This window comes from Cavia porcellus, unplaced genomic scaffold (assembly GCF_034190915.1).
Source record: "Cavia porcellus strain 051 isolate PalLab524CR breed Dunkin Hartley unplaced genomic scaffold, mCavPor4.1 scaffold_18, whole genome shotgun sequence".
Classification (NCBI taxonomy): domain Eukaryota; kingdom Metazoa; phylum Chordata; class Mammalia; order Rodentia; family Caviidae; genus Cavia; species Cavia porcellus.
Window position 1 is genome coordinate 55175809 of NW_026947501.1, and position 25856 is coordinate 55201664.

Below are 25856 nucleotides of genomic sequence, written 5' to 3' on the forward strand. Positions count from 1 at the left end.
CACCCTCCCTTTCCCTGGATCTGACCCCTCTCTGGGGCCAGCAGCTCAGCAGCTCAGTGTCTTAACCCTGCTTCCACTGGCCCCCGCTGAGTCTCAGTTTCTACTCCAGGCACACGCAGAGGTGGTGCTTGGCCCCTGGAGTGCGCCTGGAGACCGAGGGAGAGGCGGGGTGTAAACTGAGGGCGAAGTGGGCATGCCACTGGGTAGGTTCTAGGAAGCTCTCTCCAGCTCTGCCTTGTCAAGCTGAAGTCCTCCCCGACTGGTGTCTCAGCATGCCACACTGCCTGTTCGGCTTTTCTTTTTTGGATTGGCCTTTGAGTCTTAGGCATACATGCTGGCCTTGCGCCTGAGTGGGCCAAGGAGACAGGCCTGCCTCTTGGCCTGGACTGTCCTGTCTCTGTCATGTCCAAGGTGAGCAAAGCCCAGACACCACCTGAGCAACCAGCCTGAAGCGCACCTGTGGGAGCCCAGGACCACACTGAAGATGACTTGGGTTGTCCCCTCAGGGCTGGCCATTGCACAGGATGAGCCCCTAGGGCCCCTTCTTCACAGATGACATCAGCCAGCCCTGCAGGTGGAGGCCAGCGGAGCGGAACATTAGATGTCAGTGTGACAGGCGCCCTTAGACGGGCAGTGGACTCGTCCTTCCCACTCCTGACCCCACTCCTACTGAATCCCACAGAGGAAAGGGAGAGCATGCACACTGCTGGCCATCCCTCCAACACCTCTATGCAGCCACTTCTCCAGGCTCTGTCTTCACCCACAGCTGGGACAGAGAAGCGTCACCTTCTGGTATGAACAAGTTGATGTTTCGTGTCCACCCTCCTTCTCCTCACCTTTCATATTGGAAAAAAAAAATACCTCTCAGAATGAAAGCATTTGTGGTATCAGCTTTCCTCCACCTCTGTGGCTGGTGCAAGGGGCTGGCTCTCTAATGAGAATAAGACAACATATTCCAGTGAGCCATGCATACACGTGTTTATAACAGCACAACTCACAACTGCTAAACCCTGGAAGCAGCCTATATGTCCACAAACAGATGATTGGATTAAAAAAATATAGTATTTACACAGTGGAGCACTACTCTGCCATAAAGAAGTATAAACTTGAGCCATTTGTAGGAAAGTGGGTGCGTTTTGGGAAGTAATGTTAAATGAAATAAACCAAACCCCATGCTTATATAACACATGGTTTGTCTTATATAAGACCGAACATATAATTAAATTGAAGACCAAAATAAAAGGCAGGTCAGGGCTGGCTGGGGATTTAGCTCAGCAGCGTAAGCACCTGCCTTGCAAGCAGTTGGTCGTGAGTTCAATCCCTGGTACCGATTTAAAAAAAAAAAAAAGGCAGGTAGTAGGAAACAGAGAAACAAATCTTTTGCAAATGGAGAAGGGGACCAAGAGATGGAGGCAGAGGAGGAAAAGAAAGAGACACAAACAAGAATTAAGCCGCGTCGTGTACCTGGACCAGCTCCCTGCAATGATTGCAGTTATTATGTACTGCAAACTCGTGGTAATAAAAACAAAAATTTGAAAATAAAGAGAACAGGACAAGCTGAAAAATAAGTGCCTGTGAAGTGCGAGGTCCCCCCAAGCCAGGAGGGGGGTGATTTTCCCTCAGCGACTCCACACACTGTCTTTCCCTCAACGCCACACTCGGTGTCTTCCCTGCTGGTGTGTCTGGTGCCGTCAGCAGGGGCCTCGCCCAGCCGTGAGCCTCCAGTTACCTTCTTCCCGCCCTCCCAACCCAGCGTCCCAGCTCCCTGCACAGAAAGGGCCTGACAAGACAGGAACGAGAGAGCTTGTGGTGGGCGGGCGAGAAGGCGAGGGGGAAGCATAGAGGGGGAAAAGACCTAAGTTAAGCAAAAAAGAAAGGAAAAACAAGTCATTTGGGGGAGAAAAATACAGACCACCATTAAACACGTGCTTCCCCTTCTGACTAAGAGCTGCAACGGTAGCTGGTCACCCTGCCCGGCCGCCTCCTCCATGCCACTTCTGCCTGGGAGATAGGATCTTGCAGAATGGCAGATGCCTGTGACCAAAGGAAGTGGCTGCCCAGGAATCAATTTCATTCTGACATGTTGCAAATCAGGGGAGCAAACACCACAAACCGAACACACAATACCGCTGTGCTTACTGGCTAGCGCCTCTCCAGGGATGGTGAGACTGGACTCTCTTGATCCACACACAGGACCCACAGGGACTGTCTGCCTCAGAAATTCCATCTCAAAATCTCCGTGCAGGGGCGCTGGATGACCGGCCCTGCTCCAGAGCTGACCAGCAGAGTCCCCTGCTCTGGCACTTTTCCCACTGTATCTTACTGTTGGGGATGCTGGGGAGCCCACATGCAGTCTTCACCCCACTTCCCCAGGGGACCTAATGCCCCGGCTTTCCAAGCCCAAATACCTTGAGTCTGTTTCCTACAAGGTGCTGCTGCTGGGAGTTGCAAGGACAGGTGGCCAGGGGTGGGACAGGTGTGGAAGAAGGGGCCAGTTGGAGCAGGGGAGCTGCTGCCCCATGCTGCAGAGTTCCCCCAACTCTGAGGATGTGAAATTGGAGCCTGGCCTTGCGGATGAATGAAGTTATGCACACCCACCAGGCAGGAAGGCAAGGCTACCTTCTCCAGTCTCTCCAGCTCACCGTGCTCTCTTGTCTGGTCCCACAGGGTACAGGTGAACTCCTGTTAGAACAGGAAGCCCTGGTCCTGCAACATACCTCACTCTGCCCCTTCAAGAGCCAGGCCATTGTCTCCATCCTTAGGGAGGGACACTGTGCGGCTGCATGAGGACATACGGTTCACCTTTCCTGCCTACAGTGGAGACGAGGGAGCCACCAGCCTCCTCTCCGGGGGGACAGAAATATGTGAACCATCTGCCCTTAACAGATGGGCCCTTGCCAGGAGCAGGGCTGAGCATCTTGAGGCCAGCAGCCTCTGTGGGAGCAAGATCCTGTGCCACCCTGGATGGGGGGTGTCTACCTCTGCCCACAGCTTCTTCCCGAAAGCCTGGATCTCCTCATTATGAATGCTCTCCACTGATTCTGCAGCATGAGGTGTGTCGCGGTGGTCACTGCCCTCTATTCCTCTCTGCTTGCCTGTGTGTGACAGCGGTGCTTCACCTCATGTTGCAGGACTGCCTGTCACTGTGCCAGGCCCTGAAGTCCCCCACCCACCTCTTCACAACCTAACAGGGAAATGGAGATGGGTGGAGAGTTTGTTTTGCAGAAAACAACAAAAAAAAGAAACAAAAAAAACTCCATCAAGCTATGTTTTCAAAATTAAAGCAGAGGACGAGCAGGGCCATCTAACTCCTTGGTGGCAGGAGTCATGGCAAATCTGGCATCCTGCAGTGAGACTTAGTGGCAAGTGTGGAGGGGACCCTCAGGGGAACTCTAGGCGTGGGCGAAGGCCATGGCTCACTGGCCCATCCCTCAGCCTACTCTGTCCCCAGCTCACACTTTCTGTTCTGGAGAGCAGTGGAGCATGGCCTGTGTGGCCCTTGTCTCTCTGTCCCCACATCTGGGAGCCCACAGGAGCAGCAGGTGCCCCTTCATGGCACACAAACCCTCGATCTCAAGGAGGTTTTGCCATGTGATCTCAGCTCCCACTGAGGGGGGCCTCCAGGAGCATAGCTGTGGGGCCTTTGATTCTCTGGGGTGAGACCTCCTTTCTGCTCCAATGCTACCAGATCTTTGTCCTCTGGCTTGCTGGCCACATCTGCTTGCATTGCTACCCCTGAATGTATTTTATAAAGCACTGTGTTTCCTGAAGCCAAAAATGTCTGCTTCCTTCTGGGTGTGAGAGTCCTGCTTGTCCAGCTTGGCCTTTTCCTGCTCTTGCTACTGCTGCCCAGCCAGGCCCAGTGCTGCAAAGCATCATCCAGCACTCTGTGCCCACCTGGCCCGCCTTTCCTCTCTTGTCACCTCAATATTGTTTCCTGGACTCCCCACCGCCTGCCTACCCTTCCCTTCGCACAATGCAGGACCATTGGCTTCTCTGAACAAGCCTTTCATGCCGTCCTCTTCCCAAAATTCATCTCAACTTCGGGCTCCTATGCATTCTTCAAGACCCCTACCTATAAGTCTTCGATCAGGCCATCTGGAGTCCTATGATTGCAGGCAGGGGTCCCTCTCATGGGCTCGACATATCCTCTATGGAGGAGGACTCTTGTCTCACACCTTAATCCGTCTCCTAGGTTGGAAAGTGTCACTGTCTTCTGATCATCTGAACCCAAAGTCTTCTAAATAGGAGGTTGGAAAATGTTACAAGCAAATGGACTAACAGGGCTCTTCCCCCACTCCCGCGCAGCCTGCAAGAAGGCAGATGTGCCACTGGGCAGGCTGGCACAGTTTGGCAGCTCCCTGAGAAGGGGATGGTAACGGGGTCTCGCTGACATCCTGGAAGCCTTGACCCAGCTGGAGGCAGGAGAGTGAGGTGTGGATAAGCGGCTGCCAAGTCCTGGATGTGAGAGGGGTTGGGGGCGTCGGAAGGACCTAAGGGAGAAGCACACAGGGTGCTGCACCCCAACATGCATCTTCCTCCTTAGGGTGTCTTCCTGCTGAGAGATTGCTAAGGAGCGCCATCTGGGTCTCAGGCTCAGGCACAGTCCCCCACTTCCTCCCAGAGTCAGTCCGGAGCAGACGAGGCCATTCCCTTTGGTGGCTTCCCAAGGCACCCTTGGGTGGCAGCCTAAGGCAGCCCAGCGGTGGCCAGGATTACTATATCTTCTCCCAAGCAAGGTCACCGTCAGCTGGTGAGTCTTCCGTCTGCAAAGCTCCTCACCCCAGTCTGGAAAGTTGACTCCCACGGTGACACTCCTGAGGGCCCCTCCCCACCCATCCAGGGAACAGGAGCCAGCAGTTTTGGAAAACCACGAGCTGTGGACTTGGTGTAGATTTAAAATAAGAAAGGGCATCAGCACAGCTGGAAAAGCTTCCGAAAGCCCCAGCCAGGCCCTGCCTCTCCCCAGGCTCCCTACTGACTCCCCCCGGGTGGGACACACAGGCCTTGTGAGACCTTGACGCTTACATTACGTGGGTCCTGCACCCCAGTTGCACCCAGGCCCACACCCCAGCCACAGCAGCCACTGTGCCCTCCAGGCCTGCCTTCTTGCTCTTCCCTCTGCTTGTAATGTCCAGTTCACTTCCACCACACAGGTGACTCCCGCCTACCCTTGAAAAGCAAAGTTTCAGGTGCTGCTGGCGTCACCCAGGCCTCTTGGGAGTGGCAAGCACTTTGTGTTTCCCCTGATGTGTGTCCCTTTTGTGTTCTGCTAGAATACCTGGTGCAGGACAGCTCTTGTCCTGGAGCTGCTACTGTTCATGGGGAACTGGGGCAATTTCTTATGGGATCATTTAGACCCAGAACTAAGCACGGTCCCTGGCGCACAGCAGGTCTCAGACAAATGCCCATGGACTGCAGGTGGGAAACCTCAGGAGTGACCAAGGCTGTTCCTGAAGGCCAGCTGTGCATGCGGGGCCCACTCTGTGGCTTAAAGGCTATTTCTTCAGACAGCAAGGGTGTTAAAGTCTTTGCTGCTCCAGGATGTCCTGCTGACTTGGTCCCACTGTCTGAGGCCACACCTTAGTCCCTTCCTTGGGACCAATGCTGATGCCAAGCCTCTTGCAAAAGGAAAGACTAGAGCTAACTAAGGTTGGCTGCTCACAGATGCACTGGCCCCGTGCAGCTGGGGACCCAGGTATTTTCCAACCAAATCAAAGCATCTCCTTGAAATATCTCTTTGCAGCAATTATCAGGAAAGCTCAGCTGAGTGCCCACAGCTCTGGAATGGGTTTGCTCACAGCTGAAGAACAATAAAATACACATGGGGCTGGAATCTCTGATATTCACTGCATGACATTATTTCCCTGCCACGTTATGCTGATTTTTGCCTTGCGATCACACATTTTGATTCCTCAGTCCACAGTAAGAACAGGTCAGAGGCCGTCTCTCTATGTAAGTCCTTCTTGCCTCACTGCAGGACACAGGGGAATTTGCACATTGATTAATAAAACACAGAGGGGTTTCTTGATTTTTCAAGCTGCTCATTAGGAGAGTATTTCTGAGTGGTTTTCAGTGGGGTTTGTATATATAGAAACCAAGGTAGTTTCTCTAATTTCTAGTTATATTGATGTTAAGTGAAATTTCCCCATCAAGTCTTCAATATCCACTTTGCTACACCAGATCAGGGGTTCTCAGTAGATGAGAGCAAACTATTGGTGGAAACCTCACTTTTAGTTACCTTGTAATCTTTTTTCTTATTTAATACTCTATGTCACTTTTGGCAGATATCAAAACTTGTCAAATGATTAGATCTGAGCACAAAGCTTCTTTTCTCCCTTTTCAGTTCTCATGTTTCTGAATAAGAGGCATCATTGCTGAGTTAGTAGAGCATTATGTTTTCTTTGCAAATAAAATCTCCTAAGTCATAAGCAAGGAGAGGGGTAAATTCATAGTGAGGAGACACAGCACTATTTTCCTCCCTGGCATTTGGGATCTATGATAAGTTTAAAATGATGTTTTTATCTCTGGTGATTTATCAAACTTGAGATTGCATGAAAGATAAACAGATGCACTGAAGAAAGAATACATCATCCTAATGCTTTGGTTTGACACTTTAGGTATCTAAAAAGCACGTATCCTAAGGAGCTCTCTTCTGAAACCTTAGCAGTTTCCATGATTTACACGTTTAATTCTTGTTTTTAAGACACACTGAAGTGAGAAACAGGCCAGGAGGCACTGTTTAAGAAAATGGTCACATTAGAAACGTACAGATTATTTATAGAAGAAAAACTCAAGAGCTGAAAGAAAATCTGGTTGTCAACAGACAGTTGCTTTTTCTGTGTGTGTTTTTTTTCTGTAGTTCATTTTGGTTTTTGTGTGGGTGGCTCATGTGAACTCAAAGGTGGTTTGCTAAATGTTTTTGAGATTAGAACATGTCCTTTAAAGCCCAAATTTAAATTGATGTTTATATTGCAAACATGTTTAATTTTATAAAGTGTGGTATGGGAGTTTAAAAAATATATAAAATCATACCCAGTGTTGCCATGATAAGAGTCCTAAATTTTTATTTTTATTAACAACATGGATGATTTTGTTCTTAAGCCTAATTTCCTAATTGAAAACTCACAATATACAGTTACTCAGTACAAACTGAGCTTTTTTCTTTACTTTGATATCATCTTTACTTTTGTCCATCTGTGTGGGTACAAATCTAACCTTATTTTGAAATAGTGAAGGTGACAGAAGATGGAAATTCAGCTGAGGAGGCTGAGCAGAGCTTTGCATCTCATCGTGCCAGGACAGTTATTTTTTAATCCCGGAGAGGGAAACAAAGGAACCAAAGCCCACTTAAAAAGTGGAAAGAGCTTATTTTTCTCACCTTTGTAGCAACGCTGAGCTGTCAGATTTCCGATGCAGGCCCTGCTCTGTGGGCAGCAGTCTCCTGGGGTTTGAATCTTCCCCTGGCTCTGGTAGCTGTTGTGACTTTCAGCAATTTCTTCACCTCTCGGTGCTTCTGTTTCCTCGGTGGGCTTTGTGAGGTTGCCCTGGAACAGTAAATTCAACAAGTCACAACCACCACTCTCGGCATGGTTTCTGGCCCAGAAACAATGCCCATGTAAAGATCACTGTGATCATTACACTCTGCCAAGGTGGTAAGCCCGGAAGGTAAGGGACATCTCATTAGCACCTGGGCCCACTCCAGCAGCGCTGTTCCGTCCTCTAAGGGCTCCCACAGAACAACATCTTTGGGAGTCGGACTCTGCTCATTTTTCCTTTCCTTCTTCCCAGAGCGACACAGTCTTTGGGTCCTTTGGGATCAGATTGCCTTCCAATGGTCACTTCCCTCAAAGGCGAGTGAACCACAGGCTCTCAGCACAGCTGTCCCTAGGGACAGGCTCCCGAGTGCTGGAGGGACCTGGGGCTCTTTGGGTCTTTAGGAAACAGCATGTGGAGTTTTTGGACCCTGCAGTCCCCAATCTCAAGATCACCATGCAGCCATGGAGGGAGGGCTAGGCTTGTAGAAGGAAATCCCAGCTGCAGGTGCATGGTACTGGACAAAGGCTCTTCTCTGGGGATGCTCTGGTTACTCAATTCCCCATGAGGAGAGACCATGGATGTCATAAAATACAGGGCACTCTGTGATCTTCTTTTCCTCTGTGTCTATCTGGTTTGCACAAAATTAAACTCGATTTGGTAAACTTGCTGGCCCTGCCAAATCTAAGTGCTAGAGACTGTTCAACATTTTCATTTCAAACGTAGTTTTCCCTAGTCTACAGGTGGCAAAAGGACACTGATGCCAGGAGGCCTTTTCTATTTGTTCCTAATAAAAATGGCTCAATTCTGAGTTCATTTCCATCTGGGGTGACATTAAGTGAAGGGACACCTCAACTCCTGTCCTTTTCTTCTTCATCTTCTCTGAAGAGCAACTCTTTGTGTCACACAAAGCGCATCGTGCTTCTACTGAAGGAGGCCTCCAGGTCCACAGGCACCTCGGCTCAGCTCCACATGCACGCCTCTGCTGAAGCATTGCTGCAGTGTAATCAAATGTCCAGTTGTCCTCTCACATGTCACTTCCTAGGCTTCCCAGACTTCAAGGATGAGCGGCCCAGAGGCCTGTGGGCCTATGCAAATGTTCACCCAGCTGCTCCTGGCCACTGAGACAGGATGAAATGGTGATGCTCATTCCCAGAGACCCCTTCTGTTCACAGGAGCTGTCCTCAGGGCACAGGATTCAGCCCTGTGTCTGGGACAGACAAAACAAAGGCGGGCTTTCGCTCCCCTCCCCAGGGCTGGGGCCTCCAGATGCTGGTCTGCTAGGATCCCACAGTGGATTTTATCTGCCTGTTCTTGGTCCCCCTGGGCCTGGCTGGCTTCCATACCCACATGTTTAATGGAACCTGGCCAAAGAGAGAGGTCAGTGGCCAGGGCAGAGTACTGGGACTCACCCTTTCCCTCAGACACAAGGAACCACTCTAAAACTTGTCCCACCAGAGAAAGGTCACCATCAGGAAGGAAAGCATGCTTGTCACAGCAGATGGGGTCCTCTGCATCTCCCCTCTGACCGCACCCCACACGTCTCCATCACTAACCATGCAACACTGCAGAAACCTGTTTATAAAGCATATGGTATGTTCCCTGGCAGCCTCTGCTCCCACCCCTCATTGATTTACCCCTCAGCTGGGAGGACCTGGGGTCAGGAGTGACTTTAACAGTGTTTAAAGGTCTAAAAAAATACCCAGATCCACACAGGACTTCCGGTTAGAGCTGAGGCACTTTGAGTTTCTGAGCTTGCATAATGTAATGCAAATTCAAGCAGGTGGTAAGTACATTTCCATAATTTCGTAGAAGACAAATGCCAAAGCTAAAATAAGGTGAATGTGGTTTGTACAAAGGATAACGCTATTAGTGAACGGGAGGGGAAAAGCTGATCCCATAAAGAATATTGGAACAGGCACTAATGGATAAAATATAGGAGTAATGTTTTAATAATGCATGTGACCATGTTTTTATTACCAAAGAAAGTCTCATTTCTAAACACACAGATCCTTGAGAGGAGTCTGAAATTAATCGTCACCAGGCTGAGCTCCACGCCATTATATATTCTAATTATAATTACAACCTGCTCCCAAAGTGAATATTCTAAATTATTAGGCATTTTATTAAGACCAAAAAGAGACTTCCTGAAGTATAATGAGACTGACTCCCCAGCTATGAGAACGAGGAAAGCAAGAAACTATTTTGCATGGGGCTGGAAAATGGTGGGTGCCATTTATTTAGTAAAAAGTGCTTAGTTTCTTCTTCTTCTTCTTTTTTTTTCCTTAGGTATTGCTACATCCTTAGGGGCCCAGAGCTTCAGAGCTGCTATTTCTAGGGCAAGATAAAAATGTGTATCACAGAAAAAAATAACAATTTATCACTGTAATGGCTCCATCCCACTAGAGAAACCACCAGAGACTGCTTAACATTTTTATTTCGAACAGGGTTTTCCCCAGTCTTCAGGTGACAGAGGGATACTGATGCCAGGAGGCTTTTTTCTGTGAGTTCCTAATAATTAAAAAAATGGCTCAATTCTGAGTTCACTTCCTTCTGGGGCGACGTTAGGGTCTTGTGAGGGCTCTTCTTCCCGTCTCCAAAGGCCTTATCTGGGCCCCGGGCCCTGAGGACAGATGGGCTCTTTGGCGCCTTCCCCCGTCCCTGGAGACCTCTTCCAGCAGTGCAGAGACTGGATTCCTCCTGAGCTGGAGGTGCTCAGCGTGCCTGGTCCTCAGCTCCGTGTGTGTCTGCCCGAGCTCCTCAGGATGGACGGAAATGTCCCTGGACTGATTAAACGCTATCACTGGACTTACTCTTTTTCTTCCAATCTAAATACTCTTCATCTGACCTTGAACCTAAGGCTGGTTTCCAATCACTTTGCTAGTGTGGTTATTCACCAATAAGAGGCTCAGAATCAATCTGGATTTCTTTTGTGCTGTGGTGACATCACGTTCTTCATATTTCCTCCTGGGGGTTAAGACCTCAAACATCAAGACATCACCTAGTAATCGTTCCTCTTCTTCCTTCTTAAAGGGTCAGTTCGACATGCTGTACCCGGGTTCTGGAAATTAAGGTTTCGAGGAGTATCACTCACCAGTCATATTTCTAAAGGATTAATCACTAACTCTGAGTCAGATGGCTCACCAGGGACCTCGGAGATCGTCCAACAGCCCCAAGAGACAAACACCATTCCGTAAATGGGGGTGCAGGTGAAGCTCAGAGAAGCTGAGTAACTCACCCAGTCACACAGACAGTAGAGGCAGCAACAGGATTTGAACCCAGAACCCACGTTCTCAGTCTTCACACTGTGCTCAGCGTGCACTCAACAGACAGAGACCTGGAGGCTAAACTGCTGTGTTTCTAAGGTGAAGGCCAGTGTGCAGCGAGCCTCTTGACCCAACCCTTTCTCAAACAGAACCACATCTCTGAGCAGGTAGAAGCTATTTCCCTCGAGTCCATAGAGTTGGACCTCAAGTCCTAGGATGGGCAATACCTGTGGTCCTCACACAGGGGTCCACAGGGAGAACCTCAGGGCCTGAGCCTCTGGATCCCTGGAGGGAAGCCAGCAGTGGTCCATACACAAGGACAAAAGGCCAGGGTGTCTCTGCCTTCAACAGAGATGTATGTCTTGGGTGCTACTTCAAATCCCAGGTGTTTCAACCTAATCAGCAAATAGGAGTGATCCTCTGAAGGACAAGGGCTATTTGCATAACTGCCAAGGACATCAGGATGGTTTAGTGACATAGCCAGCCTGTGTGCCCCAGGATCCCTGCTGGATCATAGTGGATATTCAGAGCCCTAGCCGGGCCGGAGGGTGTGAGCTATGCAGACAAGGTAATCTGCTGCAGTATCTGGATTGTCATTTAGTTCTCCCATTGAAGGTCACCCGCAGAAGAGACAAAGTATATGCAGATGATTTGGGAGTTGGATTTTGACTTGCATAAGCGATTCTGGTTTATGTAGCAGTGATTGCTAAGTTCTGTTAAGATGACTCAGTTTCCCTCAGCCTGACAAACTGTAGTGTTCAGGTCTTCAAAGAAAGGAAGCCCACTTTGCCTGGATCTGCAAAGAAAGGAAGCCCACCTCAGCCTTAATGACTTGGAGGGGAGGGAATCTTCTGCCTTGTCCCTGGTCATCACGATCCTTCTTCTAGCTCCTCCCCTGCCCACAGGGAGCAGAGGTGGAATTTAATCCTGGCCAGGAAGGCAAATGCAGCCCCATATTCCAGGGGCCAGACATGGTCACTGTGTGTGTGTGTGTGAGGGCAGCACCAGAGTGGTGCTCCTGTGTGGCTCTCACTCCTGTCCCCATGTGGGGCCCGGGCTCTCAGGATGTCCTCAGTCCTGCCCTTGCCCTCAGGCCTTGTGTCCTGAGACTCATCTTAGAGTCCAGAGCTGGTGCACAGAGGTAGAAAAGAGGACAGGTTGGTCCCAGCCCCACCTGCTTCCAATCCACTCTCCTGAGAACCATTCAAGCCAGTGATGGGCCTGCCCGCAGCTAGTGTAAGAGGCAGGCACTTTACACATGGGAGGTAAGAATATGGCACTTGGCTGTTTGGGAGCATCCTGGCTGGGGAGGGAGATGGGGACCTTGGGTCCCCTGGAGGCAACTCTGGACAGCTGGGCATGTAATACCTGCACCGACTGTCAGAGAGACCCATTGGGAATCTCTGCCCCATAAGATGGTTCCAAGACACACTTGGGAGCCAGGCCCTTCAGGTTCAATGGCGACCAAACCCAGCCCTGCTCTTTGCAGCCGGCAGCGGCCCACTGGGATGGAAAACCCCACACAGAAACGAGCTCAGTGAACTCCTGACCTTCCTCTTCCATAATCTTGAGGACTAGGTTTAAGTAGGTTTGGCACTGAGGGCTCTTCAGGAGGTGGCCCCTCTAAAGCACCTACCTTATCTATGTATGCACCCCCCCCCATTTACTTGCATAAGAACAACAGTCATTGTTGGGCAGAGAGGCCGGTATTCTGCCAACTGCCTCCTGTTGGTGGCATTTGTCACAGTCAGGCTGTACTTAAGTGAGTGTCCCTGATGGGGTTAGTGTTGGGCACTGTGGGTGTTATTTGGTCAGTATTCCTAGGAAGCTGGGACCTGATTTACTACAACCTTCAAGTCTCTGTAAATTATTTGGGGCTCTAAGAACAGTGTGAGACTCAGGTTAGTGCGAGGATTGTTCTTTCTCTGCAGTCACATTCCCAGATGACCTGCAGAGCCCTGAGCTACCCGAAGACAAATATTCAACAAGAGCCACCTGACCTCTGTGAGTGTGGGCCAGGGTCAGGGAAGCAATGTGGTGCAGACATGAGTTCCAGGCATCGAGGGAGTCCTCCTTCTTGGTCACCACGTGTCAGATCGACGGAAGAAATAATAGCTGGTGATATTCTGAGAGGGTCAAACTCAGCAGTCAGAGCACACGTACTAAATTTTCAATACAACAGTTGGCAAAGCCTTTGGATGGATTCTGCGACACACGAAATGACTCGTTCGAGTAAATGTCATTGACCATGGAGGATGAGTCCAGCCTCCATGTTTATGTCAATTTCTCACACCTCAAACATGGCAATTACCCAAAGCCAACCCTTGAGAAGTAACAACAGAGGTTCAAGAAACAGCGGGAAGGCACAGGGATGCTCATGCAGCTCCAGTGATTTTGTTATTGCAAGATCACTCACTGCCTGAAGAGTTCCAAGATGAGAACTATTTAAATCTATTCTGGAAATAAACAGTGTACTTCCTCTTCTCTCTTTTCTTCCTTTCTTTCTTTGTTCTTTCCTTCCTTCCATTGTAATCAAATGGCTCCATTTGTCTTCAAATTACTTTTTGAACATCTGCTACATCTCAAGAACTGGCATTTGGCAATGTGTGTGTCTGATATAAGTGAGAAGTTAACATGATCATGGAAACAGTCCCCAGCGTGTTTGTGTTATTTATTCTTCCCCCGGATCCCTTTTGTGAATCTGCTCTGTGTACGACCGTCTTTCACTCACTCCAATGAACAGAGTCTTTTTCTCTTTGTTTTTCAGTTGGAGGGAAGTGAGGAAATCTGACTGCGATGAAATTAGAAAACACAAAAAAGAGAAAGATGCCACATCATGAAGCTGGGAACTAGAGTCATTTAGGTGGAGTAAGAGCAGATTCTTATCTGACCAGAGAAAAGAGTTAAATTTGGTACTTCTGACTTCTCTTTGTTCCTTCTTTGTTTCAAAAACCTAATGGTTTGATATTTAAACTTTCAGCCTTTTTTGTGTGCAAGGAAATAACACTCAAATAGAAAGTCAGGCTCCATGTCCCTACTTCTCATTCTCATTTAACTCACTCTGCTGACACCTCTCACTTGTAAGGTAGCCGGCTCCCCCGTAGCTCCACAGTGTCTGCAGGGCCTGGCAGGTCTTGCTGTTGTGTAAAACGCTGCCTGTAATAGAGGGCTTTGTCCTGTCCTGGAAGAACAGTGCTGCAGAAAGCCTCTGTCCATGCATAATTCAGCAGGATCACCTGGGGTGGGCAGGCTCAGAGTGGAGGACTATGTCCTGTGTGCTTCGGGCTCCCTTCCTAATGGGGCGTCTCATAGCAGGAGAGGGAGAGGACAACATCTGTCTTACTCCTGTATCTCTGCTGTGGGGTCACAGTTACCACTGAGGGAGGTGAGGTAGAGGCCTACAGAGTATCTGTGGCAGAAAAGCAGAAAAAGCCAGGTCTTTGGAAGTTTCGGAAGGAGATCCTGAAACTGCCCACCACACTGAAGAGGATAAGTCCAGAAGTTTTTGGTGACGAGCTGTGCTAAGCACGCATTGCCCATTCTTCACCACTGCACACAGGCCGGATCTGCAGGGTGCAGATGTGTCTTGGTAGACCTGAGGACACGTTTTAATTAAAACAAACAAGCAACAAAAAACCTTAGGGTGAGTTTTTCACTGGCCCGATCAAGAGGAAACCAAAGACAGACAACTGGCTGGGGAAGAGACCCCAGAAGCAGAAACATTGCAGAGGACTCTTTGCAAACCTTGCTGGGCTGGCACCTCTCAAAATGTGCCAGGCAAAGGACAAGGTGAGTTCAAGAGAAGGAAGGAAGGTGTTTGAAAGCCTCACAGCTGGCTTCCCGAGAGCTTTTCCTGATACATTGCCATCCCGATGCTGCTGCAGGACACTAAGGCAGGTTCAGTGTCACCTGACCTCTGCAGGTGGGAGACCTCAGTCTACTCCATACCCACCCCGGGCAGGAAGGGGAGCACTGAGGTCCCAGCATGTACTGACAGAGAAAAAAGTTCACCAGGCCAGAGGCGCAGCAAAGTTACCGATGGACAAGCTTTTTTGTTATTGAAACAGAACTAGATAGCAAGAAAAAAAATAGACTGAAGTTAGCTTGCACTGTTTTACGAGCTGATTGTAAAATTTGTATGGGAATACAGAGGACTCTGAATAATCCAAACAATTTTGAGAAGAAAAAGTTGGAGCATTTACATAACCTGATTCCAAGACTTTTCTGAAGATGACCCAGGTGGGCTGACTCTGAACCAGTGTGGTGACATCATTCTGTCCCACTGTCAAGCGGTCCAAAGACACAGATCAAAAGCTGATTTGGACTCCAAGCACAGAGACAAAGTTAACTTTAGGAAAGTCACCAACCATAACTACACAATGTACAACACTTGACATGTATTTATTGTGCAAATGATATTGCAAACAATGGAAAGCAATCTCCCACCTTAAAATAAGTTCACCAGAGGTTTCAGGAAAGAAGATTTTAAAAATGATATGGGCCTTTGCTCCAGGCAGTAAACCTGCTGCTGGAAGCCTGTGTGTAAAATAGTCTCATGCAAAGTCAGTGTTAAAAGGCACCAGGCGCTGCATTGAGTGCTTCACTGCCTTTGTTTATCTGAACCCCAGAAGCCCTGGAGGCAAACGTTGTTAATTTCCAATTTGCACATAGGAAACTGGGACCCAGAAAGGTTGAAGAACTTGCACAAGGTTGCACGGCTGAGTCAGGCCTGGGCCCCAAGCATCTAACCATAGACTACACTGCCTCCCCATGGACTGCGGGTGAGTGTTCCCCTAGCACACCCTGCGCCTCCAGCACACACACTGTTGGTGAAGGGCACACTTAATGTAAACCATATCCCACTCTTCAAGCATCTAATTAAAAGACGTGTTTATGTCCTAGAAAAACATCACGCAGTCACGTAGAAATGTCTTCTCCCCGAAGAGTGGTCGTTTTTAATCTCAATTCTTTTCTTGATGAACGTCGAATGAGTTCAGGCAGCACTATCACCAGTTAAAGATTCTCTATATTCCTTATAGAGAATCTTCAAAAAAAAAAGCCCCGAGCTAATAGCATACTTAACGGTAAATCAGCTAAGTGTTTTTACCCTTTGAAAAGGAAAACGAAGCCAGATATCTGCTGTTACCGCTTTTCTCAATGTTGTGTTGGAAGCTCTAGCCACAGAACTAGGACAAGAAAAAGAATTGGAAGGAAGACGTAAAACTGTCCTTGTTCAAAAATACATAATTTCTCTTGCAGAGAATTTTAAGGAATATATAATAAAGCTGCCAGATCTAAGAAGTGAATTAAGCAGATTGATATTTAAAATCAGCAACAAACAGGAACATGAAATAAAAACACCATTGCCACGGAACAAAAAAATGAGACAGTTATGGTGCGTTTCATGGAACACACATACAATGTACACATGTGAACAAAAAATATTGCAGAGGAAAAATTAAAAGGACCTCTTAAATAAAGAGAGATACATATTTGTAGGCCAGAAAACTTGATATTATTACTGTGACACTTCTTGCACTGATCAGCGCTGTATTCAAGGCAAAAGCTAATTAAAATAATAGCAGACTGCTTTTTTTGGTGGAAATTTACAAACTGAATACCGAGGACTCTGGATAGTCAAAACAATTTTGAGAAAAAAACGGTTGCAGGATCTGCATAACCTGATTTCAAGACTTTCATAGAGCTGTAGAAAACATGATGGTTAGGAATTCGGTTGAAGATAGAAATACAGATGAATAGACCAAGTCCGAACACCCAGAACTAGAACCATACATTGAACCATGGATGGTCAATGGATTTTATACAATGGTGCCAAAGGAACCAGAGAGAAATAATCTTAACAAATGTCACTAGAACACCTGAACAGCCACATGCTAAAGCAAATAAATAAACCTCAACTTTTATTTCATACCATGTACAAAAGTGATCACAGGCCTATATGTAAGAGCTAAATACATAAAGTTTCTAGAAGAAGTTAGGGGGAAATCTTAGCCACCCTGGGTTAAGCTAAAGCTTTGTGAGATAAGACATAAAAAATTTGAGTTTTGTCAAAATTATAATTATCCTCTTCGAATGCACTATTAAGAAAAGGCAAATAATGGATTAGGAGAACGTATTTCCAAATCACACATATAATAAATAGCTTCCGAACAGAATTTATAAAAACTCAGTATCAAGAAAACAAAATCCAGCAAATCTCAATTAAAATGAGCAAAAAATGTGAACAAATATTTTACCCAAAAAAGATAAATGAATGGAAAATAAACACATGAAAAGGATTTGAGAGATGCAAACTAAGACCACAAGGAAACAGCACTTTGTACCCAGTAACACAGCTAAGGTGAGCAAAAACTGACTCTACTGAGCAAGGACGAGGAGCAACTAGAAATCACTGGCGGTGGGAATGCAAAATGTTGGAATTGTCACTTTGGAAACAGAATTTCCTATAAATACAAACACATATCTATCTTAGAGCCCAGCCATTACCCTTCCAGGTGTTTGCACAAGATAAATAACAGATTCACACAGACACTTGGAGGAAAATGTTCAGAGGAGTTAAATCAATAATAGCCAAATGGGATCAATTCCAGAAATGGGTGAATGGGGAAGCACATTACATACAATATCCACACCGAGGAATATCACTCCACGCTGACAAGGGGGTGAACTACTGATGCCCCAACACAGCTTGGAGGGATCTCAAACAGAAACCAGACACAAAAGACTATGTGCTGTGTATGTTATTATGTATATACTAAATTACACAAAACCCAGTTCTACAGCAAAAAATATATCAGTATTTTCCAGGAATTACATTCGAGGGAAGGGATGGATCACAAAATGGAACCTCTGGGGGTGACGGAAATGTTGGCTAACTAGAATGTGGTGGGAGTCACAGCGTCATAAACATTTGTCAAAACTCTTAAACAACTCACTTGAAATAGATAAAATTTCATATTGGCAAAGGCAACTACACCTCCTGCTAGAACTGGACATGTAACCTCCCTGACCAATGAAGCAGGTAGCTGTCTATTGGGTGTTGCTTCTGCGAAAGCTACTTGTTTTCCTGTTTGAAAAAAAGAAATCAGCTGAGCTGGCGTAGGCAGTTTTCTCTGTGTCTTTTAACCCACCTACCTGCTTGGAACTCAGCCATGCCCCGACCGTGAGAACAGTCAGAAGTGTGCTACAGAGGTGTATTGGTTTCCAGGCCTGCTGCAACAAATGACCACAATGTTGGTGACTTGAAACAACAGAAATGCATGCTCTCACAGCTCCAGAGGCTGAAAGTTGGAAATCAAGGTGTCATTGGGGCTATGTTCCCTCCCAAGGCTCCTTCTCGCCCTGTATAGCTTCTGGTGGTTGCTGGCAATCTCTGGAACACCTCATCATGTAGCTGTATCACCTGTTTCTGCCTCTACTGGTGCAAGGCTTCTCTGGTGTGTCACTGTGTGCCCCTTGCCTTATTATGAGGACAGAAATCTTACTGGGATACAGCTCAATCTACTGCAATACAACCTCTCCTTAGCTTGATCACATGTGCAAAGGCCCTTTTTCCAAATAATGCCATGTTCATAGGTCCTGGGGTCTAAGACTCGAACATATATTTTTGAGGGACATAATTTAATTTACAACATGGGAGAAGGGCAGCAAAAACCTGGGCCCTACTTCACCCTCCAAGCCAGAGCGGGGCTCCTGGCTGCCCACATCTGTTTTCTCTTTACCAGTAAACAACCCCGTGTAGTTAGACCACTGCTGACAAGCATCTTGGCTGATACACATTCCCTCCTCTAGCTATTTAAAGATCATCCCCGCCCCTTCCTGACCTGCTCAGTGATGGCGAGAGGTCACCCCAACACGCACATGCCTTGCTGAGGTAGCAGTTACCTGGGCAGAGGTGCTCAGATCCTCTTTGCAAATTTCCTTTGGCCCAGCCATGCCCCCTTGGACCCTCACAGCCTTGGACCTTCCCTTCTTAGTCCTCAAGCAGTGGGGCAGCCCTGGTCCTCTCCAGAGAGCTTCCTTGACAGTGGCAGCTGCAGATTTCCAATGTAGCCCCTGGCTTTGCCCGGCCTTGTGCTCAGTGACCACCACAATTTCCAGCTACACCATGGATTCAAAGTCCCTGTTTGCCATCGTCCTCTTTCCTGCTTCCTTTCCTGTGCCTTCTTTCTTGTGAATTCCATGGAGGCCTCTTTTTTCCTATGTTCCCACAGACGTCCCCCAGTCCACCCTTATCCTGGTCTTCTACCCCAGGATGTCAAGCAGAGGCCTTGCATGGGGTCTCCTGGCAGCTACCTCAAGCCCTTTGGATGTCACTCCGATATTTCTACCACGTGTGCTCCTTAAGCTCCCGTCTTTGGCAACATTTACAAAACTTCTCCCTTTGCACCCAGCCCCAAATCCGTTTGTGTGACCTTTGAATCGCTGTCCTTACATTTACATCTGCCCTCCTCCTCTTAATCTCACTGTGGTTTGAGGGTGTCTTCTAGATCCTGCCCATATCTCCCTGTGATGATAACAGCTGTCTGCTCCAGGGCCCCTCAGACTCCTCGGTTGCTCTTGCTTGTGACCCTATCTGCCTGGCCTGGGCCAGGAAGGGTCTGTCCCTTACCTAATCCCTGTCTTCATGCTTCATTTCTTCCTGTCTGACTTCTATTCTTGTGTGTGTGTGTGTGTGTGTGTGTGTGTGTGTGTGTGTGCATGTGTGTATATGTGTGTCTCATCTTCTCATCTATCTTCTCCACTCTTTCCCTTTCACACACACATATCACACACATGTGTATACACATACAAATGCACACATCTGGGTGAGTTTTTCTTTTTGTTCCTTTTTTTTAAATGAGCTTGACTTAACCAAATTTTCCACTTTTCTATATTTTTAATTTTTCTGTATTCTGTCTTTCTCCTGTTTAAAGGGAGTGTCTTTCTAGGTGTTTTCCTCTCTTTTTGTACTTTAATTTTTATATTTCCTTTTCTTCTGTGTTGTTCTTTCTGTCCTTTTTCCTTGGTTAATTCAACTGTTTCATCTTTTAGTATTCTATGATGAATTACGTCTCGCTTTTCTCTCTGTTTTTCCCGGTCACACTTGGCTTCCTCCCCTCAGCTGTAGGAAGAGGATCCCTCCTCTCTCCACCAGTGGCTACTCAGAAACTACACCTTTTCCAAAGCTAACACAGTGCTTCTCTGTCAATGGTCAGGTGCAGATGGGTCCTCAACCAGAGGTTCCCCAAAAGTCAGAGGGGCTGGGCCCACTATGGCAGCTCACCAGGGGCTTTCTGAACTGGGATGTGGGGTTCTTGGCACCTTTGACCTACTCTGAACCAGAGCTCCAGTTCCAAGATACCAGATGAACAAATCTCGCCCAACACCCTGCTCCATACAACATAAAGAAAAGAGGGGAGAGAAGGCAGACAGGGTGCTCTGTGCCTTTGATCCTGGCTCATTTCCTCTGGGAAGAACACATGCCCTCTGAATGCCCTACTAGGTGGCAAACCTACCACACACGTGCTCCAGCCAGCTGTTTGTTATCATTGAAAGCTCCAAAAGGTTTGCCGTCTGGGGTCTAGACCAACGGTGAGGGGTAATCTTGGTTGTCAACTTAAATGGATTGAAAGATACCAAGAAAATGGGTGAAGTCCGTGAGGCCGTTTGCAGGGATGATTCAGCAAACAGGGGAGAAGTGGAGCATAGAACATGGGGTGCATCATTCCTGGCTGGGTGGGGGCAGATGCAACGAAAAGCAGAGAAGGGGAAGTTTGCACTTCTATGCAAACTGAGTGGGTGGGTGTTTTGCTGCTGCCGTCACTCACAGGAAACAGGCTCCAGATTCTTCAGGCCCTGAATGTGACCTTGCACCCGTGGGTCTCTGAGAGTCCTTCGGCCATCAGCCTTAGGCTGGGGCTACATCCTTCTTGTTCTGAGGCTTCCAGCCTCTTGGACTGACAGTTGCTGGTTTCCCCTGTCCTCCAGGCTGTGCCTGGCTGTGGTGGGACTATCCCACCGCTGATGATATAAACCAATCTAACAAAGTCTTCTTTGAAATAGGTGTGTGTGATCAAAACACACAGTAATGTGTAAATTAAAAATGCATTAGAGTAAACCACATTGCTATTAACTTCCCCTCAAACACCCCCCCCCCATTTTATACACACTTATTTCATTGTTCTTGCCACTTTCTGAAGCAATCTGGAAGTCCTCTTTATGAGAACCTTTATGAGTTATGATTAAAAAAGAAAACTGCAGTGAATACTGCTGCTGAGTGCCATCCAGTGGAGAAGCATGGTCACTGAAATGCTATGGCGTGTTCTCCTCCATGTTGCTCATGGGACCTGACACCTTGAGACTCCTGGCTCTTCTCCAAAGGCAAAATGACCATGAAAGGGTTTTGCTTCTCTCAGTGCTATTGTGAAAGGTGTGGTTTCCCTAATTTCTCTCTCAGCATATTTGCTGTTTGTGCACAGGAATGCTATTGATTTCTGATCTTGAATTTTTATCCAGCTACGGTACTGAATTCAGTTATTAAATCTAGCAGTCTTTTGGTGGAGTTTTGGGGGTCTTCTGTGTAGAGTGTGAAAATGATGATAATTTAGCTTCTTTCTTTCCTGTCCTTATTTCTTTTATTACTTTCTCCTGTCTAATTGCTTTGGCTAATGTTTCCAGAACTATGTTGAATAAGAGTAGTGAAAATGGACATCTTTGTCTTGTTCCTGATTTTAGAGTGAAAGCTTTCGGCTTTTGTCCACTTTAGTATGATGTTGGCTGTTGGTTTGTCATAGTTAGTTTTTATCAGATTGAGATAAAGACCATCTATACCAATTTCCTATAGAGTTTTTATCATGAAAGGGTGTTGGACTTTGTCAAATAGGTTTCTGCATCTATTGAGATGATCATGTGGTTTCTGTCTTTGGCTCTATTAATATGGTGTATTACATTTATTGATTTTCATATGTTGAACCATACCTGCATCCTTGGGATGAATCATACTTGGTCATGGTGTATACTTTTCTTGATGATTTGCTGCATTCTGTTTGCTGGTATTTTACTGAGGATTTTTGCATCTAAGTTTATTAGAGAGATTAGCCTGCAGTTCTCTTTAATAGCTGGGTCCTTCCCTGGTCTTGGCACGAGAGTAATGTTTGTTTCTAGGAATGATTTTTGGAGTATCGCTTCCCTTTCAATTTCATTACAGAGTTTGAGAAATAGCAGGATTAGATCTTCTCTAAATTTCTTGTAGGTTCAGCAATGAATCTGTCAGGACCTGGGCTTTTTTTTTGTTGATAAGTTTTTAATTACATTTTTAGTTTAATTGACTGATACTGGATTATTTAGAATTTTTCTATCATCTGATTCCATTTTGGCAACTCATGTATCTAGGAATCTGTCCATTTCTTCTGTTTTTCATCTTAATAGAGTACACATTCTTGAAGTAGATATTGATGATCTTCTTTCTGGATTTTCACAGAATCCATTGTGATTTCACTCTTTTTATTCCTAATTGCTTGCGTCTGAGCCTTTCCTTTCTTCTTTTTGATAAGGTTGCCTAAGTGCTTGTTATGGCTTGAGAACTGGTGGTCAGCTTAATGTCGGCTGGATTACATCAGCATGCATTGAGAGAAGATGCTCCACCTGAGGAGGGTTGCCAGGATAAATAGGTGGAGAAGAAGGAAGGTGTGGAGGGTTGAGGCGTTAAGGAGGCAGTGTGGGTTCTCCTACGAGTTGCTGTCTGAGCTGTTGGCTCTGGAGAAGCTTTGGTCCTCACATCGAGCATTGCTTCCTGGCTCCAGAGGGGAAGACATGTGCTGCTTGGTCTCCAGGATGAACTTATCACGCTGCTTCCTGGCACGTACCTGACTGTGCTTGCTGGAGGAGGAGCTCGGGGCCTCCATGTAGCTGAGGACAGCTGTGGTGCCTTCAGAACAGCCCTGGTCTTTGTTGTGAGTGTGACCTCTCAGCACCAACATAGAACCCTCATCCCACTAGCACAGTTCCTTCTGGCATAGACTTTCTGGCTTCCACCGCTGACCCTTGGGTCTTCCCGGCACGGATCCGTAAAAGACTGGTGTGAGTCCTTCTTGTGGGCTCTGGACCTCCAGTTGGACTCGTGGGAGGCATTGTCCTGAGCTCTGGGTTTTTATCTGGGCTCATGTGGGAAATTGCCATGGGGTTTAGGCTCTTGACTAAATAATCTATGTCTTTGGTGTTGTGGATAGATTTCCTGCATTTCCCTGTGTTAACTTCCAGTGAATATTATAAAAATATTATAAACTCCATGTCCTGATCTCAATTGTTCTCTGTGTACAACCCCTGACTACAATAGTGCTTATCAATTTTATTTAATCTTTCAAAGAACCAATTCTTCAATTCATTGATTCTTTGTATTCTTAGTATCAATTGCATTAATTTCTGCTCTTATCTTTATAACTTACTCCCTCATAGATAATTTGGGTTTGATTTGTTATTTTTCTAGAAGATTGAGGTTCAACATTAGGTTATTTATTTGAGCTTGTGTTATTTTCCTGTTGTGAACATTCACTGCTATAAATTTTCCTCTTATGACTGCTTTCATTGCATTCCACAAGTTCTGGTACATTGTATCATGATTATCATTTAATCATAGATGGAATACTTAGGAATCAATCTATTCAAGGAAATAAAACATCTATATATTGAAAATTATAGCATTCTGTAAAAGGAGATCAAAGAGGATATTGTAAAATGGGAAAATACCCCTTGTTCATGGGTAGGAAGAGCTACCATAGTGAAGTGGCTTATTCTTAAAGTTTTTATACAGATTTAGTATAATCTCTATCATAGTACAATTAGAATAACCTGCAGAACTACAGAAAACATTCTGAAAATTTATTGGGAACCAGAAGAGACCTAGAATAGCAAAAACATTTCTAGGCTACAAAGGCAAAGGAGAGAGCATCACAATCCCTGACTTGAAATTATATACAAAGCTACTGTGATAAAAACACTATAATACTGTAAAAACAAAACAAAACAAAAAAACAGACCTGCCGGGTGTGGTGGTGCACTCCTGTAATCCCAGCACTTGGGAGCTAAGGCAGGTGGGTTGTTGCAAGTTCAGGAGCAGCTTGTGCTACAAAGTGAGCCCAAGGTCAGCCTGAACCACATAATGAGACCCTGTCTCAAAAAGACAAACAAACAAACAAACAACAACAACAAAAAAACACCCCAAAACAGACCTAAGGATCAATGGAACAGATTAGAATATGCATAAACAACTCCAAACACACTCAGCCATTTTGACAAAAGGACCAAACATTTTCACTGGAAGAATATATAGCCTGTTTAATAAATGGTGCTGGAAATACTCACTTTCCACATGCCAAAGACTAAAACCACACCCATGTCTCTCACCATGCACTAAACAAAAATCAAAGTGGATCAGTGATCTAAATATTAAAACAGAAATGCTAAATCTTCTGGAAGGGAAAATAGTTATGACTCTTAAAGACATAGTGTAGGCAAAGAATTCATGAACAAAATTTTGATTACACAGGAAATACAACAAAGAATCAAGAACTGGGATCTCATCCTATTAAAAAGCTTTTGCACACCCAAAGACACTGGTAGAGTGAAAATACAATCCATAGAGCTGGAAAAAGTTTAGCTAATTGTCCTTCAGACAAGGGAATAGTATTTTAGGACATGTAAAGAACTGAAAAGACTCAGACACCCTCAAATTTAAAGACCCAGTCCAAAAATGGGCATCTGAAATGAATAGACACTTTTCAAAGGGAAAAATACAAATGGCAAATAAGCATACGAAAAACTGTTCAACATCATTGATCATTCAAGAGGCTCAAATTAAAACAATGCTGAGATTCCATCTTACTCCAGAGCAATGGTTATTATTAATAAATCAACCAAAAAATGCTGGATGGGTTATGGGGAAAAAAGAACCCTTTTCCACTGTTGGTGGGGGTGTAGACTTGTGGAAATCAGTGTGGAAATTCCTCAAAAGCTAGAGTTGGAGGTCCCATTCAATTTTGCTATTCCCCTTCTAGGTATCTGTGTGGAAGAATTAAAAAATATAATCTTACAACAATATATGCACGCCAGTGTTTATAGGAGCTATTTGTAATACCTGAATCTTGGAAACAACCCAAATGCCCATCAACTGAGGAATGGATAAAAAAGGTGTGGTTTTTATATAATGGAATACTACTGGCCTATAAATAAAGACAAATGTCTGACATTTCTAGATAAATAAATGGACCTTGAGACCATATTCTTAAGTGAAACAATTGATCACACATGTGTAAATATCACATTGTCTCCCTGGTATGAGAACTTGGAAAAGTAAATAAGGACCAAAACATACAATAAATATTGTGAAATAGGAAGAAACTGTTCAAAAGGAAAGAGAACTGGGGATGGGGGAGAGGGGAAGAAGGAAGGGAAAAAATAATGATAAAAGAAGGATAAAATGGAAACAAAGCTTTATAAATAAGGAGAGGAAGAGGGGTTGAAGGGGTTGAAGGGAGGGATGGTGACTGGGAAAAAAGAGGAATCAAGGTGTATCAGGTACAGGTACAAATTCCCTATCATTAATACAATCATTACATATATCTAAGTTGTACCAATAAACCTAATAAAAGATACATGACCGTGAGAGGTAAACGCATGGAATGGATTCAGAAATCACGGCAGCCATGACAGTGCAGCTATGGACACTCAGGAAGAGGACTTGCAGAACTGCTTCAGAAAGTGGCAAGCGTTGAGAACGCTCAGGGTGGGGGAGGGATCCATGGCAATGCGTCTGTGACTGTAAGAAACGTTTTCAACTTAAGAGTTCATCATATGCTTTGACGACTCCACACATCTGATTGGTTCTGTTCCTCTAGATGTCATGCATGGCAGAGCATGTCCTCTAAATGTCCCAGACAAGGCTGTTCCTGCCTTTGAGGGCCGGGGGGCTGGCGCCAGCTATGGGGTTCTTGACTGGGCTCAGGCTGAGGAAGCTCCTGAGCCCCTCTGAGTTTAAAATCCACTTTCCTCCCCACT

General features: G+C 46.1%; 1 long non-coding RNA gene across 1 annotated transcript in view; it reads right to left on the minus strand.

Annotated features, from left to right (window-relative positions):
* LOC106026534 (uncharacterized) overlaps positions 1-25856 on the minus strand; it is a 93035-nt gene that overhangs the window by 37173 nt on the left and 30006 nt on the right. Inside the window, exon 2 of the long non-coding RNA XR_001200171.2 lies at positions 7382-7547. This is a non-coding gene — a long non-coding RNA (uncharacterized LOC106026534). The remainder of the gene's footprint in view (positions 1-7381; positions 7548-25856) is intronic.